This window comes from Oryctolagus cuniculus, chromosome 9 (assembly GCF_051225735.1).
Source record: "Oryctolagus cuniculus isolate XC-2025 breed Fujian yellow rabbit chromosome 9, ASM5122573v1, whole genome shotgun sequence".
In the NCBI taxonomy this organism is placed as follows: domain Eukaryota; kingdom Metazoa; phylum Chordata; class Mammalia; order Lagomorpha; family Leporidae; genus Oryctolagus; species Oryctolagus cuniculus.
In genome coordinates this window covers 91132414-91147993 of record NC_142875.1, presented here as the reverse complement: position 1 = coordinate 91147993, position 15580 = coordinate 91132414, and the positions used below count along the sequence as shown (strand labels likewise).

The following is a 15580-nucleotide window of genomic DNA, read 5'->3' as shown; positions in this document are numbered from 1 at the left end:
ACATTTATGAATGAAGATGAAATAAAGACCTTTCAAGGCCGGCGCCACGGCTCACTAGGCTAATCCTCACCTAGCGGCGCTGGCACACCAGGTTCTAGTCCCGGTCGGGGTGCCGGATTCTGTCCCGGTTGCCCCTCTTCCAGGCCAGCCCTCTGCTGTGGCCAGGGAGTGCAGTGGAGGATGGCCCAGGTGCTTGGGCCCTGCACCCCATGGGAGACCAGGAAAAGCACCTGGCTCCTGGCTCCTGCCATCAGATCAGCGTGGTGCGCCGGCCGCGGCGGCCATTGGAGGGTGAACCAACGGCAAAGGAAGACCTTTCTCTCTCTCTCTCTCTCTCTCTCTCTCTCTCACTGTCCACTCTGCCTGTCAAAAAAAAAAAAAAGAAAAGAAAAGAAATAAAGACCTTCCATAACAAACAGAAACAAAGAATTTCTCACCACTCGTCCAGCCTTACAAAAGATGCTTAAGGATGTGCTATACACAGAAACATGGTCATCACTATGAAAGAAGGTAAAGCCAGAAAAACTCCCAATAAAAATAAAAAAGACAATGAAAGTAAACAATAGGAATATTTATGGGAAAATGGCAAGGCCAAGTCGTTATTTATCAACAGTCACCTTGAATGCTCAACTCTTCAGTTAAAAGGTACAGACTGGCTGAATGGATTAAAAAGCAAAAACACATCTATTTGCTGCCTACAAGAAATATATCTCACCAACAACAATACATGCAGATTAAAAGTGAAAGGATGGGCTGGCGCCGCAACTTACTTGGCTAATCCTCTGCCTGCAGCACCGGTATCCTGGGTTCTAGCCCTGGTTGGGGCGCCGGATTCTGTCCCGGTTGCCTCTCTTCCAGTCCAGCTCTAGGCTGTAGCCTGGGATGGCAGTGGAGGATGGCCCAAGTGCTTGGGCCCTGCACCCACACGGGAGAACAGGAGGAAGCACCTGGCTCCTGGCTTCAGATCATTGCAACGCACTGGCCATAGCAGCCATTTGGGGGGTGAAAGAAAGACCTTTCTCTCTGTCTAACTCTGCCTGTCAAATTAAAAAAAAAAAAAAAAAAAAAAGGAAGAAGAAGAGGAGGAGGAGGAGGAGGAAGAGGAAGAAGAGGAAGAAGAAGAGGAAGGAAGGAAGGAAGGAAGGAAGAGAGAGAGAGAGAGAGAGAGAGGGAGGGAGGGAGGGAGGGAGAGAGAGAGAAAGGATGGGAAAAGATATTCCATGTTAACAGAAACCAAAAAAGAGCTGGTGTAGCCATCCTAGTATCAGACAAAAAGAAATGCTAATGGATCTAAAGGGAGACATAGACTCCAATACAATAATAATGGGGGACTTCAATACTCCACTTTCAACAACGTACAGCTCAACCAGAAAGAAATTCAGCAAGGAACAACAGAGTTAACTGACACTATATGAGAAAGAAGGGACCATCAAAGAAGGAGATATCTCTCTCTGAAGGGAGGAAAGACTTTCCACTTTGCTTACAGCCCTGTCTAAATAATGACAGTTTGTGGACTCAAAAGGCTTCCATAGCTTTGGCAGCTCATGACAAGAGCCTCGGGTGATCGCTGATGTCATAAATAAGAGTGTCAATTGTTAAATCAATAACAGGAGTCACTTGTGTGTACTTGCTCCACATGTAGGACCTCCGTCCTTAATGAGCTGTACTATGAGAATTAACAGTAAAAGTTGTCTTCAAACAGTACAGTCTCAACTTCAAAATCATACCATGCATCTTCTCTAACCACAATGGGAAAAAGCTGTAAATCAACTCAAGAATCTCCAGAACATATGTAAGCATATGAAGACTGAACATGTTCCTGAATGAACAGTGGGCCATTGAAGAAATCCAAGGACAACTCAAAAAAATTCTGGAAACGAATGAAGATGGCGATAGAACATATCAAAATTTATGGGATACAACAAAAGCAGTTTTAAGAGGAAAGTTTATAGTAATAGGTACATACCTTAACAAATTGGAAAGGCAACAAATAAATGAGCTATCAATATATCATAAGGATATAGAACAACAGCATCAAACCTAAACCAAAACTAGTAGGAGAAAATAAAATAATTAAAATTAGAGAAGAAATCAACAAAATTGAAACAAAAAAAAATACCTACAGAGCCGGCGCCATGGCTCAATAGGCTAATCCTCCACCTTGCGGCGCCGGCACACCGGGTTCTAGTCCCGGTCGGGGCGCCGGATTCTGTCCCGGTTGCCCCTCTTCCAGGCCAGCTCTCTGCTATGGCCAGGGAGTGCAGTGGAGGATGGCCCAAGTGCTTGGGCCCTGCACCCCATGGGAGACCAGGAAAAGCACCTGGCTCCTGGCTCCTGCCATCGGATCAGCACGGTGCGCCGGCTGCAGCGGCGGCCATCGGAGGGTGAACCAACGGCAAAGGAAGACCTTTCTCTCTCTGTCTCTCTCTCTCACTCTCCACTCTGCCTGTCAAAAATAAAAAATAAAAAAAAATAAAAAAAAAAAGAAAAGTTGTTTTAAAAAAAAAAAAATACCTACAAAAGATCAGGGTAACAAAAAGCGAGTTATTTGAAAAAATAAAACAATGATGTATCTTTGGCCTAACTAACCAAAAAAAGAGAGAAAGAAGACCCAAAGGAGATGATATCCCTACTAGAGCTTTGCATAAGCAGTAAGTAAAAAGTAGCTGAAAAGTCATTAGGTACTATATTTCCTTCCCATTCAAGTACAGCCAGAGGTTTAATCTACTGAGAAAGTACAAGAAGGAAGAAGGACTTTGGCAGTTTAAGGCCAAGTACTTTATTTCATTTGAATGTAGGATATAAAACAAACCTTCTCCCTGTGTTGTTTTTTTTTTTTTTTTTTTTTTGGACAGGCAGAGTGGATAGTGAGAAGAGAGAGATACAGAGACAGAGAGAAAGGTCTTCCCTTTGCCGTTGGTTCACCCTCCAATAGAAGCCGAGGCCAGCACACTTCGGCCAGCACATCACGCTGATCCAAAGGCAGGAGCCAGGTGCTTCTCCTGGTCTCCCATGCAGGTGCAGGGGCCAGGACTTAGGCCATCCTCCACTGCACTCCCAGGCCATAGCAGAGAGCTGGCCTAGAAGAGGAACAACCGGGACAGAATCCGGCACCCCGACCGGAACCAGAACCCAGTGTGCCAGTGCTGCAGGTGGAGGATTAGCCTATTGAGCTGCGGAGCCGGCCTCCTATCTGTCTCTGGCCATCTCTCTGCCTTTTAAATAAAAGCTAAAAAAATAAAATCACAGTCCACAAATCTCTCCACTTGAGAAGCAGACTCTTTTCTGGGAAACATCACTACAACATTAAAAGATACCAGAAATGGGGATTTCTAAACAAACACACACTCAGATCATCTATAATGGAGTAAGATATCCAACAGTACCCTTACTCCCCTCAAGGGCTTAGCATATCCAGACAGCTCTTAGGAGTTCACTTCTGATTATGAACAGACAACCAAGGATTATCAACTAAGAAAAAGTATGAACGATTACCTTCATGAAAACACAAATGCGGCACATGCAGGGGATGGGATGGAGGGGCTGTTGTGAGGCAGTGGTTGTCAAGCAGCAGTTTGGGACATCTGCATCCCATACCAGAGTACCTGGTTTCAATCCAGGCAAATCCGTACTTCCAAGACAGCTCCCTACTAATAAGCTTGGGAAGCAGCAGATGACAGTCCAAATACTTGGGTTCCTGCCACCCACATGGGAGACCTTGATGGAGTTCTGGGATCCTGGCTTCAGTTTGGCTCATTCCTGGCTATTGCAGATATTTGGGGAGAAGATACCTTTCCCTCTCTCTGTTACTCTTTCAAGTAAATAAATACACTTTTAAAAAAAGTAAATATTTAGAGGAAAAACTTATTCCTCTGTGTTAAAAAAGCAAGAACTCCTTGAAGAAATGGTTTATTACAGGTCAGAGACCAGAAATGCACAAGATGAGCCTAAAACATAAACTATTGTGATTACTGGAGGCAGAGATGGGGGTTGGAATAAAGGTTTAAAGGACTCCAGGGCTAATATGAATAAGCTCCAAATGGGCCAGTAAGAAAGAATGGCAGAAAAAAATCACTGCAATGAATAAAATGCATCGAATTTGTTTAAATCCATGAGTTGATTATGATCTAATACCACCAAAAGCAATTCTAATTACAAAGGAAGATTCAATAACATAAAAGATATCAATTTTCCCTAATTAATCTTCAAATTTACTTTGATCCTAATAAAAATAACCAAAATTTTTAATTAGATAAACTGATTCTCAAATTTACATAGATAAATAAGCAGGAAAAAGAAAATTATGAAAGGAAATTAATATTAGAAGGAATTAGCATATTATAAAGCTATAATAAACAGATAAAAGGTACAGAAAATGGACCACAGGCAAAATACATAAGAAAGTCTTTACACTCAATATATGAAGACACTTAGTATCCAATGGTGATTTTAACAGGGATATGAATTCTTCAGTAAAGTATTATGAAACAACAAGAAGCTATGGGAAAATGGTACCTTGAAGGGGGCTGGCGCTGAACAACTAAAAAAACCTCAATATAAAAATTGTTTTTAAACAAGGCAAAAATGGATTAAAAAAATCACAAGAAAATAATGATACTTTATTTTTTATAATCTTGGAGTTGGCAAGGCCCTTGTAAATATAACACACACAAAAATTAGATGAAGACAGACTTCAGGCAAAACAATGAAGTGAGAAATTCTAGTTATGGATACTTCCAGCTAAACAACCATTAAGTTGGAAAAAGTAATAGGATCCAATTTCTTTCAATCCTGAAACCTAAATACACTTGCAACAACCAGGCGAGTGAGTACTAGGCAAAGAGGCTGCTGATTATTCATAAAACTAGCACAACCCAGACATCAGCTCCCATTCCTTACTCCACCTCATTCTACATTACTAGAGCAGCTGATTGGATACAAGGCTAGCAGTTGTGAGATCTTCTACCAAAATTTGGGATTGTGTGCTTGGGTTGATCTAGCGCCAATACTTCTCGTGGTTTCAGCCTTCTGGGCAACAGCTGCTTCCCCTGGAGCATCTATCAGAAGATTTAACCAGACATAATGCTTTTTTCCCCATCTTTTTTTTTTTTTCCCCAATCTGGACATTTAAGAAAATCTTTGTCAGCAATAATAGAATAGAAACTGCAATGACCACAAAAATAAATAAATAAATAAAATAAAAAACAAGAAATATAAACCATGTGGAGCAGAAGTCTGGCACAGCAGGAATGATGCTGCTTAGGACACCAATATCCTGTATTGAAGTACACAAGTCTCAGTTTTGCTTCTGATTCCACCTTCCTGCTAATGAATCAATAGGTAAATCTCTGTATCTCCTCTCTTTCTCACTCTCTCTCTCTCCTTACAAATAGCTAAAATAAATAAATATAAAATGGCTCACATTCTAGATGTCAGGTTTTTAAAAAAATACAAACTGTGCAAGAAAAAATAGTTTAGGAAAAAAAGTCACATGAGTGGCTGAATTTCTTAAGTAAAATTCAGCAAACTATACATTAGGAGAATCAGATTTACAGAGCTACCAAAACATAATAATATTTAGAATGTCTAATTCTCAACAAAAATATTACAAAACATAAAAAGAAAACAAAAATAAAAGGTCTCATTCACAGAAATGAAAGACTGAAAGAAAACCATCTCTGAGAAATCCAAACACTGTAATTACCAAAGACATGCACTATCTTAAATATGCTCAACAAACTAAAGGAAAATGTATACAAATTACTAAAAGAAATCAGAAAGATGAACAATATAAATAAAAAATATATAAATAAATAAAATTATAAAAAGTAACCCAAAAATTTGAGGGAATGAAGAGTACAATAACAAAATGAAAATGTTACTAGCAGGGTTTAACAGAAGATCAAAACAGAAGAATCCCTAAACTTGAAGATAACATAACTGAAATTACCCAGTCTGAGGAACAGAAAGAAAAAATGAACAAAAAAAGAAAAAAAGTGAACAGAGCCAGTAGGACCTGTGGGATACCATCAAGTGCTCCCAACATCCACATTGTAAATAAAAAGGAACAGAAAAAATATTTGAAGATTGGTCAGAAACGTTCCAGACATGTTGAAGATACATACACCCAAGAAGCTCAATTCACTCAAAAAGCAGGATAAAGTCTAGAGATACATATTGTGGACCCAAAAATAATGATTTTGAAAGCAGCAAGACAGAAGTGACCCATTACATATAAAGGACTCTCAAAAGGGTAATTTACATTGTCAGTTATTTCTATAATGAAAGAAAAAAATCTGTCAACCAACAATCCTGTATCCATCAAAAGACTCCTCCCGAAATAAAGAGAAATTAAAACATTTCCAGAGGGGCCAGCACTGTAGCAAAGAAGGTTAAGCTGCCACCTGCTGTGTTGGTAATACCATATGGGAGCTGGTTCAAGTCCCTAATGCTCCAACTTCAATCTAGCTCCATGCTAATGTGGCTGAGAAAGCAGCAGAAGATGGTCCAAGTATTTGGGCCCTTGCACCGTAAGGGAGACGTGGAAGAAGCTCCTAGCTCCTGACTCCTGGCTTCAGCTTGGTCCAGTTATGACTGCTGCAACTATTTGGGGAGTGAACCAGCAGATGAAGATCTCTTTCTCTCTCTCTCTCTCTCTGCTACTCTTTCAAATAAATGGAGTAAATCTTCAATAAAATAAAATATATAGGGACCGGCGCTGTGGTGCAGCCAGTAAAGCCACTGCCTGCAGTGGCGGCATCCCATATGGGTGCCAGTTAAGAGTCCCGGCTGCTCCACTTCAGATCCAGCTCTCTGCTATGGCCTGAGAAAGAAGCAGAAAATGGCCCAAGTCCTTGGGCCCCTGCACCCGCGTGGGAGACCTGGAAGAAGCTCCTGACTCCTGGCATAAGATCGGTGCAGCTCTGGCCATTGCAGCAAATTGGGGAGTGAACCAGCAGATGGAAGATCTTTCTCTCTCTCTGCCTCTCCTTCTCTCTGTGTAACTCTGTCAAATAAATAAATAAATCTTAAAAAAAAAATAAAATATATAGAAACAGGAATCAAGATAATAGGAAAAAAATTAACACAAAAAAGAAATGGGAAGAAAAAACATGAGACATACAAAAAATAGCAAAATCTGAAATGTAAACAGATTAAATTCTCCTATAAAAGAGACTGACAGGTACAATTAAAAAACAGTGGGGAGAAGGGGGAGGCTGCTCTACTTCCGATCCAGCTCCCTGCTGCTGGAAAAGCAGCAGAAGATGGTTCAAATGTTTGGGCCCCCGCACCATGTGGGAGAAAGCTCCTACCTCTGGCTTCAGATGGGCCCAGCTCCGGCCATTGTAGCAAACTGGGGAGTGAACCAGTGGATGGAAGACCTCTCTCTCTCTTTCTCTCTGCCTCTGCCTCTCTGCAACTCTGCCTTTCAAATAAATAAATAAATCTTAAAAAAAAAAAAAAAATCCAGGACTGGCGCTGTGGTGTAGTAGGTTAAGCCCCACCTGTGGCACCCACATGTTCACTGGTTCAAGTCTTAGCTCTCCACTTCCGATCCAGCTCTCTAATGGCCTAGGAAAGCAGCAGAAGATGGCCAGGTGCTTGGGCCCCTCCACCCACATGGGAGACCTGGAAGAAGCTTCTAGCTCCAGGTTCAGATTGGCCAAGCTCCAGCCATTGCAGCCATTTGGGGAGTGAACCAGTAAATGGAAACTCACTCTCTGCCTCTCCCTGTCTGTAACTGCCTTTCAAATAAATTAAAAAAGAATATGATTTTCCAAAAGCTTTCTCATAAAAAGCTATCAAAAATATTGTTTAAAAAAAAAAAAAAAAAAAAAAAACAGAATCCAGGGACCAGCGTTGTATCCCAGCAGGTTAAGCCACCACTTGGAATGCTAGCATTCCATATTGGAGTCCCAGCTATTTGAGCTTTCTGCTAACGGACCTGGGAAGGCAGCAGAAGATGACCCAAATATTTAGAATCCTGCCACCCCTGTGGAAGACCAAAATGGACTTCCACAGAGTTCCTGGCTCCTGGCTTTAGCCCAGCACAGCCCTAACTGTTGCAGCCATTTGGGATGCTGGCATTACAGGCTTATGCTATAACGCCAGCCTGGAGTTTTAGTTTTTCAAGACATAAAATTTCAGAAGATCTGTTACAATGACATATTTAACGCTACCACTGCTGTACAGTTAAAAATGGTTAAGATGGTAAATTTCTTTTTTCTTTTTTATTTATTTTTATTTTATTTTGAAAAGGAGACAGAGATCTTCCATTTGCTGGTTCATTCTTTAAATGCCCACAAGAGTTGGGGCTGTGCCAGGATGAAACCAAGGCGAAGAACTCCCTCAGTGTTTCCCATATGGGTAGCAAGGATCCAAGTACTTTAGTCATCACCAGCTGTTTCCCATGATGCTTAGCAAGAAGCTGGATGGGGAGCAGAGGTGGGACTCTAACCCAGGAACTCCAACAAGGGACCCAGGCCTCCCAAGCAGAATTTGAACCTATGTGCCAAATGTTCAGTCCTTTTTTCTAAAAAGAAAAGAAAAAATTATTTATTTACTTGCAAGGTAGGGTTACAGAGAGGGAGAGAGAGAAAGAGAAGCCTTCCACCTGCTGGTAAACTTCCCAAATAGCCACAAAGGCTAGAGCTGAGACAATCAGAAGCCAGGAGCCAGAAACTTCTTCTGAGTCTCCCACAAGGATGCAGAGGCCCAAGCCCTTGGGCCATCTTCTACTGCTTTCCCAGGCCATCAGCAGGGAGCTGGATCGAAGTGGAGCAGCCAGGACTCAAACTGGTGCCCATATGAGATGCCAATGCCACAGGCAGAGGCTTAACCTACTACACCACAGTGCTGGCCCTATTTTTTTTTTAAACTACAATTAGAAATAAAAAATAAGGAGGGACTGGCATTGTGGAGTAGTTGGTAAAGCCACCAAACCTGCCACTTCAACACACATAACTCATATAGCTCTGGATCACGTCCCAGCTGTTCTACATCTGATACAGCTCCCTGCTAATGGCCTGGGGAAGCAGTGGAAGATGGCCCAAATGCTTGGGTCCCTGCCACCTACATGGGAGACCTAAATGAAGCTCTTGCTCCTGGCTTCAGCCTGGTCCAGCACTGGCCATCTGTGGAATGAACCAGCAGATGAAAGATAGATCTGTCTCTCCCTCTTCCTCTCTGTAACACTAACTTTCAAATAATTGAATTTTTTCCTTAAAAAAATAAAAAAGAGAAAAGAAAGGAAGGAATAAAGTAAAGAAGGTCCAGCGCTGTGGCATAGTGAGTAAAGCCACCATCTGCAGTGCCAGCATCCCATATGGGCACCAGTTCAAGTTCCAGCTGCTCTACTTCCAATCCCACGCCCTGCTTAAGAGCCTGGGAGCAGTGGCAGATGGCCCAAGTGCTATGGGAGACCAGGAAGAAGCACCTGGCTCCTGGCTTCAGATTGGCACAGCGCTGGCCGTAGCAGCCATTTGGGGAGTGAACCAATGGAAGGAAGACCTTTCTCTCTGTCTCTCTCTCTCTGTCTGTAACTCTACCTGTCAAATAAATTTAAAAAAAAAAAAAAAAGGCAAAGTAAAATAACAAATACTGATGAGGATGTCTATAAATGGAACTTTTGTGAACAGCTGGTTGAATTTTAAAAATGGTATAGCATTGTGGGAAATAGCCTGACAGTTCTTCAAAAAGTCGTATATAGGGTCAGGCATTTGGCCTAGCTGTTAGCCACCAGCTGGGACACCTGCAATCCATATCACAGTGCCTGGGTTTGAGTCCCCACTCTACTCTCCATCCCAGTTTTACGGTAATATACACCCTGTGGCTCAGCAGGTGATGGCTCAACTAGTTTTGTTCCTACCACCCATGTGGGAGACACCACAGATGGAGTCCTGGCTCTTTGCTTTGGCCTGAGTTAGCCCTCGCCATTGGGGGTATCTGGCAAGTTAACCAGCAGAGAGGACCTCTATCTGTCTCTCCCCATCTGTCAAATAAATAAATTAGTCACATAGAAAGCTGTATACCCCAAAAAATTGAAAGTAAAGACTCCAATAGATACCTGTATCTATCAACAAATGAATAGATAAACAAAATGTTGGTATACATACACAAAAGAATATTACTCTGGGGCCAGCACTGTGGCGTAGCAGGCAAAGCCATTGCCTGTAGCACCAGCATCCCATATGGGTGCTGGTTCAAGTCCAGGCTGCTCTACCACCAATCCAGCTCTCTGCTATGGCTTGGGAAAGCAGTAGAAGATAGCCCAAGTCCTTGGGGCCCTGCACCTGTGAGGCAAGACCCAGAGGAGGCTCCTGGCTCCCGACTTTGGATTTGTGCAGCTCTGGCTGTTATGGCCAATTGGGGAGTGAACCAGCAGATGAAAAAACTCTCTTTCTCTCCTCTCTCTTTCTTTGCCTCTCCTTCTCTGTGTAACTCTGACTTTCAAATAAATCTTTAAAAAAAAATAGAATATTACTCAGTGTTTTTCCCCACACACAAAAATGAATCGAATTTTTATACATGTGTACAATGTAGATGAACCTCGACAATAGCATACTAAGTGAATAAGCCAGACATAAAAGGACAATATTGTATTATTCCACTACTTACAACAGGCAAATTCAGAGACAAAAAGACAGAAGTTACCAGAAAACAGGGGGCTGGGAGACTGGGATTCTTTTATCTACAAGAGTGTCCTTTTAGGATGATAAAAGTTTGGGAAATGACCTTTCTCTCTGTCTTGCCCTCTTTCTGTGATTCTGCCTTTCAAATGAATCTTTAAACAAACAAAAAAGTTTGGGAAATGGGTAGTGGTGATATTTGCAAAACACTATGTCACTGAATTGTATGCACTTAAAAATGGTATATTTTATGTTAGTATTTATACCAGAATTTCTTTTAAAAAGGAAAAAAAAAGGCCAGTGTCATGGCATAGAGGGTTATGCCAGCATCCCAAATGGGCAGATTCAAGTCCCAGAGGCTCCACTTCTGATCCAGCTCCCCACTAAAGGCCTGGGAGAAGCAGCAAATGATGACCCAAGTGTTTGGGTCCATGTTGCCCATGTGGGAGACCTGGAAGAAGCTCCTGGCACCTGGGTCCACCTTGACCCAGCCCCAGCCATTCTGGCCATCTGTGGAGTGAACCACGGAGTATGGAAGATCTCTCTCTCCCTCTCTCTATTTAACTCTTTCAAATAAATCAATAAAAATCTTTTTAAAAAAAGGAAAAAAGAAAGGAAATTTAAGATCATTTACCCATATAGGTGAAAATACTACACAGCAAGCAAACAATCCAGTCTAAAGCCAGTATCAGCTGGGTGTCCTCTAATTCCCTTCCCAGACATTCTTTACTTGGAGACAGCGCAGGTTGGGGGCCTGGTCCCAAGACTGACTTCCCACTTCAGATGCCAATTGCAAGCCACAGGTGGTTTTGTTGTTTTATCTGTGTTTCTGATAGACTACCAATAAATCAAGGTTCCTGAAAATCTCACTTCAGTTTGCTAGAGCAGGCCACAGAACTCAAGGAAACACTTAATTTACATTTACTGATTTATCATTAAGAATATTACAAAAGATACAAATTATCAGATGCATAGAACAGGGCTTGTGAGAAAGGATAGGAGTTCTCATGCCCTCTTTGAGACACCACTCCATGAAACTTCCATGTATTCAGTCTGGAAGTTCTCCAAACAGGAGACATCAGGAAACATGAGCCAGAAATGGAAGCCAGGCACTCCAATGTAGAGTACAGGAGTCCTAGCTGCTAAGCTAATTCCTGCTCCAAAAAAAATCGCGAATTCTAAAGGCCACCAATTTTCTCTTATATTGACAAAGATCAAAAGGTTTAAAAAGGGGCAGGAGTTGTAGCACAACTGGTTGGGCTCCACTTGGGATGACTATTATCCCCTATCAGAGTACTTGGAATCAAATCCTGCCTCCTCTTCTGATCCAGCTTCTTGTTAATGTCCTTCTAAGCTATACCTTGAAGGCAATGTATGATGGCCCAAGTACTTGGGTTCCTACTACCTCCAAGGAACACCTAGATGGAGTTCTTGGTTCCTGGCTTTGGCCTGGTCCAGCCCTGGCTGCTGCAGGCATTTGTAAAGTAAGCCAGCAGATAAAAGATTTCTGAAACTTCCTCTGACACTCTGTCTTTAAATAAATAAGTAAAATTTTTCTTGAAGTTTTTTTTTAGCATTCAAAATAGATCTTGAAACTTCACTTTTACCTATCTCTACAGATAGCTTTCTACCCCTAGAAAACCACCACCACTTTTATGCTGGATTAATGACATTATCTACTCTAGTCCCTAGCATACCTAAAGAACTCTTAAAAAATTTAATCAGGCCGGCGCCGCGGCTCACTAGGCTAATCCTCCGCCTAGCGGCGCCGGCACACCGGGTTCTAGTCCCGGTTGGGGCGCCGGATTCTGTCCCGGTTGCCCCTCTTCCAGGCCAGCCCTCTGCTGTGGCCAAGGAGTGCAGTGGAGGATGGCCCAAGTGCTTGGGCCCTGCACCCCATGGGAGACCAGGAAAAGCACCTGGCTCCTGGCTCCTGCCATCGGATCAGCGCGGTGCGCCGGCCGCAGCGTGCTGGCCGCGGCGGCCATTGGAGAGTGAACCAACGGCAAAGGAAGACCTTTCTCTCTGTCTCTCTCTCTCACTGTCCACTCTGCCTGTCAAAAAAAAAAAAAAAAAGAAAAAAGAAAAAAAAATTTAATCAGACTACACCATTTACTTTGTTTAGTGTAGATGGTTTTCTAGAGCACTTAAGAGAAAACATGATTCTTCCCTCAACATGTGAGATTTTTACCTCATCTGATCCCTGCCTAAAATCCAGGTTCACTTTCAACACTATTCTTTCTCTGTCTTGCTTACTAAAGCTTCAGCTATACTGTCTTGGTTCAAGGAAAGGCCCAAGTTCCTTCCTGTCTCAGGATTCTTTCCAAAGTATCAATTTAGTCTCAAAGATTATTCTGTGCCAAACACTCTACTAACCTATCCCTGATCTCAATTAGGTCTCCTGCTCTACTCTCACATCAAAATGCATAGTTTCCCCAACTATACTTATCTAATATGTAATTATGTTTACTTATTAATTTGTAATCTGTATCCCTCATTAGACTGCATATTCCAAGAGGGTAAAGACTTGTGTTTTTACTGTCTTTTGCTGTATCCCCTAAACTTAAAAGTCCTAGTAAATAAATATTTACTGAATGAATATTTTTCCTAATAAATAAAGTGAATAATCTTTCTGTGTTTTTTATTTTTTAATTCTTCCCTAGCCCACTGAATTCTAATTCAAACTTTCCTGTGTTCCACAGTACAATCACTTCATCCCTGAGCCTTTGTTTCCCCCATTATAAAACAGGAAATAAGCTAAAATAAGAATCTCAGTCCTACTATCTTTACTTCTCTATTATTTACATAATTACACTTAGTAATACGATCTTAGTCCCTTAAATGGTTATCATCCCTCCCACCCTCCCTCTCTCTGAAACTGTGCCTATCAAATAAATAAAAATACATCTTTTAAAACAAAGGGGAAGGAGAAGACATTGTCATATAGTGGTTAAGGCTATGAGGTCAGCAGTTATGCCTATGACAGTATCCCATATGGGCACCAGTTAGGGTCCTGGCTGCTCTACTTCCAATCCAGCTCCCTGCTAACATGCCTGGGAAAGCAGTGGAAGATGGCTCACATCCTTGGGCCCCTGCACCCAGACTCCTTTCTCTTGGTTTCAGACGAGCCAAGAACCAGCTGTTGCCGCCATCTGGGGAGTAAACTAGTGGATGGAAGATCTCTCTCTAACTGCACCTTCCAAATAAATAAAAATCAATCTTAAGAAAAAAAAAAAAACTACAACACAAATAAACTTCCACTACATATGTTAATTTGGAAACAAATCATCAAAACATTAATTTATTCTTATGACTACTTGTGTCCCAAATCTATGTTTTGATTACAAATTCTCCCCCAATGTTTAAACATGATGGAATAGAGGGCTCAAAAAGTTTACCTTCTTTACATGACTTCAAATGCTCCATGATTAGACCTCATCTAACCTAAAGAAACAATAACACTTGCATCAATAAGCAAATGAGACCACAGATTCAAAAAGGCTAGACTTCAGCTACCAAGAATCTATTTCTCTAATGCAGTTATTAAATAAAATGTTTCATAAGATTCAAAATCCATGACAATGTTTAATACCATCTTTTCCTTGAGATGTGTTCCTCATGTATTTCACTAAATGCCTTCAAAATTCAAAGGAAGAGAATATGGAGTACATCAAACAAAATTAATAAACAAATTTCAAAAGTAAACAGACTACCCTATCATTTACAGATTTCCAATTTATTTATTTACCTAGTGAATACTTAAAATTCTTTAAAATGAATCTGAAGTAAAGAAAATATTAAGTTTTAATTTACTTATTCCCTTTATTCAATCCCTCAATTCAATCCCTTGAGTTCTACTTTTTGTCTCTGAATTTCATTACATCTAACAAGATCATAAACTACCAACTTCATAAAAGATACATTTGGTACCACTTTAATCACAACTACCTTGAAATATTGTTTCTTAAATATATTATATCATTTTGCAAATGAATACACTATATAATCAAGCAAATTTCCTATGGCACACAGTTGCTAAGTGGCAGACCCAGAGTTTGTACCTAAAGTTCACACACTTTTCATTATATCACATGTCTCCTACTCAAATAGAACTGAGCCTTATGAACTGACCATTAGAATTCAAACAATTAGCTGAAGACTTTCATAACATATGGACAGGAATTATAAGAATGTCAAACTGTCAAGTATGTCAATTGTTGATAGCATATCATATATATATATATATAATGAGTATAAAAATCTGGGAAAAAATTCTAAGACTATTTAAAACTGGCCTCAGAGTGAGACTATGGGGTAACTTTGATTTTTGTCACATATTTTTACTGCTTGAAGGTTTAAGATCATATTCAATTTTAGAACCAAAATAGTCTTTTATAACTATCCTTTTCTGATATGCATATAGTTACTCATTTCTATATATTGCCAACCGTACCTCATTGTTCATATTTATTCATTTATATAACTATCTTGCCAAATTGTAGTGCGAACTTACCTAAAAAACACACACCACACTTCCTAGTTGAATTCTTCTTTCTAAAGTCCAGGCTTAGTTCGCATTTTGTTTCATATGCCAACAGGAATTCCTCACTTTTTTTTTAAAGATTATTTATTTATTTGAAAGGCTGAGTTACACTGAGAGAGAAGAAGAGGTAGAGAGAGCAAGGTCTTCCATCCACTGGTTCACTCCCCAAATGGCTGCAATAGCTGATCCAAAGCCAGGAGCCAGGAGTTTCTTCCAGGTCTCCCAGGTGGGTGCAGGGGCCCAAGGAGTTGGGCCATCTTCTACTGCTTTCACAGGCCATAGCAGAGAGCTGGATCAGAAGTGGAGGAGATGAGACTTGAACCAGCACCCACATGGGATGCCGGAACTGCAGGCAGAGGCTTTACCAGCTACGCCACAGTGCTGGCCACAGGAATCCCTCACATTTTTG

At 41.1% G+C, this 15580-nt stretch overlaps 1 protein-coding gene across 29 annotated transcripts in view; it reads right to left on the bottom strand.

Annotated features, from left to right (window-relative positions):
• The window catches only part of ZMYM2 (zinc finger MYM-type containing 2), a 110248-nt gene that overhangs the window by 81876 nt on the left and 12792 nt on the right, over positions 1-15580 (bottom strand). For 10 of the 29 annotated variants that reach the window (XR_016213380.1, XM_070049112.2, XM_089304352.1 and 7 more), the window contains exon 3: positions 14027-14072. The exons of 14 other annotated variants lie outside the window; for them this stretch is intronic. The gene's annotated coding sequence lies outside the window, so the exon portion shown is untranslated. Of the gene's footprint in view, positions 1-770; positions 1038-14026; positions 14073-15580 lie in introns of those variants that run through there. 5 more of the 29 variants (XM_089304347.1, XM_070049114.2, XM_089304354.1 and 2 more) reach the window with 1 other exon arrangement.